This window comes from Daucus carota, chromosome 5 (assembly GCF_001625215.2).
Source record: "Daucus carota subsp. sativus chromosome 5, DH1 v3.0, whole genome shotgun sequence".
In the NCBI taxonomy this organism is placed as follows: Eukaryota; Viridiplantae; Streptophyta; class Magnoliopsida; order Apiales; family Apiaceae; genus Daucus; species Daucus carota.
Genome location: NC_030385.2, coordinates 16,651,150 through 16,656,504, shown reverse-complemented (window position 1 = coordinate 16,656,504; position 5,355 = coordinate 16,651,150). Strand labels below are relative to the sequence as shown.

Genomic DNA, 5,355 nt, shown 5'->3' with positions numbered 1-5,355 from the left:
ACTTTGTGTGCTACTGAGAAATACACAAATGTTATCCGAGCAGTAATTGTGTCAATGCTATCTTTGGTAAGCCTTGTTTTTAGCTTCCGTTATTGTATTCGAGCAATGCAGGCACAATCCACACTCACAATACAGTCATGCTAAGTAGCAATGTCCAATATATAGAACCAGGCACCTGTATTTTGCTTGATTCATAATCCCCAAACATAATAGAACAGTACATATCTCACAAATAATACTACACTTTTCTAATCAAAAAACATAACTGCCGTCCCCAAATTATGAAAATCACAGAGTCACTATGGAATATGGCCGGTAAATGCAAGGCTGAAAAACTAATAAGACATATATAAGAATATCTTCTTTATCAGAGACTAGTGATCAGTAGACATCAGTAGCACGAGTTTCAGTAAACGGAAAAAGTTAAAGATAGAAGCTAAATAAATAGTTGTCATACATCATAGACATTCACAATAATTACGTCAACTTATGCTAAGAAACATTGGATTACCCCACATGGTTTATCTTAAGGTCTGATAAAATGAGGGAAATTACTATTGGAGGAATACAACTATTGACAAAATCAGTTCCATAATTAACCACCAAAGTCAGCATATATCCCAAGTAGACCACTACAAGAAAATTCATTTTTAATGACAGAAATTCCGTTGGCAGAATAGGGATTTCCGTTGGTAAATCACCTTGCCAACGGAATGATGACGAAAACAATGTGTTGGCATATAGCCCGTCGGGAAGTTCATGCTAACAGAACAAATTCGTTACTAAATTTACCAACGGAATACCGACACACTAATAATAGATTTCTGAGTTTTTACAATAACAATGTTACAACGAACATGCCAACGGAATATTTGGTTAGTATTGTTAGTAACATTTTCACAACGAAATTTTGTTGGTATATTTAGTAACAAAAATTCTGTTGGTACATTTGGTAACAGAATTGCAAACGAAATTATGTTAGTGCATTTAGTAAAAGAAGTGCTAACAGACATGTTACCAACACTTTGCCAACCATTTTATTACCAAATTCCCAGCACTTTACCAATAGAATTTTAACTATTTCCAGTATAAACACCACAAATATAATGTTTCCAAGAACTGTACATTATAAGATATTTAAAAAAAAATTAAGAAATAGCAAGAACAAATGTATAATAATCTCCAGATTGAGCGGAAACACGTCCAGATTGCAGATGATGCTAAGATTGAGCTTGTATTTGACGTCCACATTGAGCAGGTAACCACTGTCCAGATTGAGCTAGTAACCGTTGTCCAGACTGAACAGGTAGCCTCTGTACAGATTGACCTGATATATTTTCAGCATTATTCCTCAACTTCTCTTGTTTGAAATATAAAAGATAATGGATTATCGGGCAAGATAACACTAAAAATTAAATAAAACCATAATGCAAGGTGTTCAATGCCATTTTAATGCAGTTGTCTGCCATGGATAAAAATGCAAACCATAATATAGTGTTTATTTGAAAATGCATGGCTACATGATATTTGAAAATAGATTTATCATTCTTGTCTCAACCTTCTGACTTAGAACTAATATTCACTTATGCAATAGTTACATTTCAACAGTCTGCCAAAATTAACATCCATTCTTCAAAATCATAAAAAAAAAAAAACATTCAGCTCTTACTGCCAATGTCCTAACAGTACAGAGCTCTAAAAAAATGCAATACTGCCAAGATTTAAGGACTGAAAATAGTCTACATTTAAAGTCCTCTGTCACAGAAATTAAGATTATAATGAAAATATAGTCAACTTAAATGACTTACTTGGTCGGAGTAATTGGCATTGTCTATGGTTGTCTTGGTGAACTCAGTCGCCTTTCTACTTTCGATCTGATTATTAGAGGTAAAGCCATCTTTGTCAACAATTACAGTCAAATTGAGTTTCTTTTTACAGACAAACTGCAATATAATAATTCGATCATATGATTAGTAATACTTAGTCATTCTAAAAGTGCCAGTCGATTACCTCAATGCACAGCCTTATTAAAAAGACAATACATACCTTATTATTTAACTCAACTGGACATAATGAATGATAAATGATAGAAATAAAATAATCAAATAAGTAAAGAATTAGACTGAAGTTCTATATACTGAATATATATAAAAGGTAGACTCACTAAAATCTCAAGTCCTATAACAATGTGAAGTTCTTACAAGTTCATATGTTTGAGCACACAAAACTATATAAAAGAGAGCTCATAAAAAGTCAGGTCACAGGTCTGAAAAAACTGTGTAAAAATCTCGAAGCTTAGAATCCAGAGTGTGAACATAATAAGATCACTACTTTGACCGTCATTCACTAGTCTCTTGATTTCAAGCACATATTGAGTGTCATCCATTTATTCAAGAGAATTCTCTAACTAAAGAAATAACAGAGAAAAAGTGCATGCAGCAAAACCCAACTGTAAGGACCATGAAGCGGCTCCCATATAGCAAAATCCAACTGTAAATATGCATTGAGTTTTCCAAACAATGATTCAAATAGTGCATGTGGAAGCAAATGGTAATCAGCAGATAATGGACAATCCACACATTTATATCACATGTCTTTAGTACACATGTAAATGAAGATGCACTACAAGAAAAATCATTTTTAATGAATTTAAATGGTAATCAGCAGATAATTACCAGAGAATCTTCTTGGCTTGGCTGGTAGACTCCATAGCTGATCTGTAGCTATTATACACTGGATCGTTAGAAGCTTGGTAAGTAAGAACTCAACACAATGAATACTATACTTTTGAAGCAAATAAGTTAGTTCGAAAAATTATAAGTCACAAAGAAAAACTCAAACTGGTTCACATTTATAACTAATATAAAACCAAAGAGTCAGTTGGTCAGCTCTCATGTTAACACCATATTGTGTGGAATCTGACTTCTGCATCTAGAAATCAATCTTAAATTAACAATCTGTTTTCAATAAGAAATTCAGACCCAATTAACTCTTTTTCTATCTCGCCTCTCTCTATCTCTGTAACTCTTTTTTTCCTCTGTCCATCTCTCAATTTTTCTATTCTTTCTTCTCTCCATTTCTCAGTTCTCTCCTTCGCTATAGCCCACACTCTCTTTCCCTCTCTGTTACCGTCTCTCTCTCGCTCTCTATTCTTCTCTCATACTGAATGTTTGAGTCTCTATTACTATCTCTCTCCACATAAAACAAAATCAAAATAATATACAAAGAATACATGAATGTAAACCAAATCAACATCAATTAAAATTGGAAGCACAGTGACACGATTTACCTTAGATTGAAAGCCCCAATTGAAAAACCCTAATCATCTGCAAAACAAAGACTTAAACCCAATTAGTAGAAATAATAAAATTAGATGGCAATAGTTCAACTTAGTAACAATTAGTAGAAAACCATGAACGAATATTTAGTTAGATGTGAAAACGCAGAGTAGAGATGTTAGAGTAGAGACGGGAGAGGTGAGAGCGGAGAGGCAGGTCAGAGTAGAGAGGAGAGAGAGAGAGTAGGAGGGAGTGAATTATATTTTTGGTGGGAATTTTGCCGCTCATCTTTTCACGCCAAGAAAGTGATACTTTCTTTTTTTAATTATTATTATTTTCATATTTTTAATAAATTAGAATCATCATAAAATAGTATTTATATTTATATTTAAAATTATTAGATTTTGTAATATGTTATATTAAATAAAATAAGCACATAATGTAATTTATTATATATTATACATTAAAATAAAAATTATACATTATAAGTTTAGACAATAAAAGGCCTTCTTTTAATATTTTAATAAAGTTTAAGTAATTTTACCATATTTAATTAAAAATCAAGTTATAATAACAATTGTATGGTTGGATTGTCTAAAAGAATTTTAAAAAAAATAATTTCATGTTTCAGGTAAGTATTCGATTAAAGACTAAGCAACTTGACCACATTTGACTACAAAATTCACACACCAAATAAAAGGCTAAATTTTTTTAAATTTTTTTTTAATCAATATTATCATGTTACAATAACATCCGTACGGTTGGATCATTCAAAATGTTTTTAAAAAAAACAATTTCGATGTTTCGGGTAAGTATTCGATTATAGGCTAAGTAGTTTGACCGCATTTGACTACAAAATCCACACACCAAATAAAAGACATATTTTTTAAAATTTATATTAATCAATATTAACATGTTACAATAACATTCGTACGGTTAGATCGTCCAAAATGATTTTCTAAGAAATAGTTTTATGTTTTGGGTAAGATTTTCATTAAAGGCTAAGTAATTTAATTGCATTTGACTACAAAATCCACATAGCAAATAAAAGGCTATCATTTAAAAAAATTTAATATGTATTATCACATTACAATAATATCTGTACAGTTGGAACGTCCAAAATAAATATTTAAAAAATAGTTTTATGTTTCTGGTAGGTATTCGATCAAAGGCTAAGTAAATTGACCGCATTTGACTACAAAATCCACGTACTTAATAAAAGGCTAATTTTTTTAAAAAAGAATTCAATATAATATTTCTAGTTAAGAACGTAATATAAAATTTCTAATTAAGAATGTGCCAATTAAAAATTATGTTACATATATAAATTCAGGAGATTTATTTAATATTAAAAATACAAATCTAAGTCCATTATATTATTGGACTTTTTTTACAACCCAAATCAATTTAATCAACTAAAGCCCTTTGGGCTTTAGCATTACACACATGTCAACTAAGCCACTAGCATAATATTCGGGTATGTGCTCTTGTAGCGAATATTAATTGCCATCTAAAACTAATAACCAATTACTAACGGAATTATTAGTATTTACCAACGGAATATCAACGAACCTAACAACAGATGCTTTGGTCGCTAGTCTGTTGCTCATTCCTTGGTCTTTTGTTACTATTCTGTTACGTGGCTATATTTCGTAACAGAACGTTTCGTTGGTATATAAACGTAGTTATTTGGTTGCGAATTGGTTGGCAGAGCATTGATTAGTTAACTCGTTACAAATCCGTTGGGAACTACCAACGGACTAATTTCCCTTAGCAATTTCCGTTGGTAAAAGCGCTTTCTCTTGTAGTGGACGCAAGACAGCAATAAATCATGGAATTTGATACAAAAACTCAATTCTAATAAAATTAATAGGAAACATCAGTTATTACATCAAAAGAAATTCTAATTAAAGTTTCAAAACATAATAAAATTAAATGTCACAATTAACCAGAATTATATTAAGCAAAGACATTTAACTTAAACCACAAGGACCACATTATTTCCGACATCACTTCCCTCTTCTTGTTGCTCACACTTTAGCCTGAGTTGGATGTTGCACCCTAATCATCATGACTT

General features: G+C 31.3%; 1 long non-coding RNA gene across 2 annotated transcripts; it reads right to left on the bottom strand.

Annotated features, from left to right (window-relative positions):
* Positions 1 to 1,012: 1,012 nt before the first annotated feature.
* On the bottom strand, positions 1,013 to 3,557 carry LOC108220582 (uncharacterized). 2 transcript variants are annotated; one of them, XR_001806763.2, is made up of 4 exons: positions 3,290 to 3,557; positions 2,676 to 2,733; positions 1,809 to 1,874; positions 1,013 to 1,327 (listed from the first exon to the last, which is right to left on the bottom strand). It is a non-coding gene; the product is annotated as an uncharacterized LOC108220582 (long non-coding RNA). The 2 variants fall into 2 exon arrangements; XR_001806762.2 differs by having other exon boundaries at positions 1,809 to 1,943; positions 3,290 to 3,556.
* Positions 3,558 to 5,355: the final 1,798 nt, after the last annotated feature.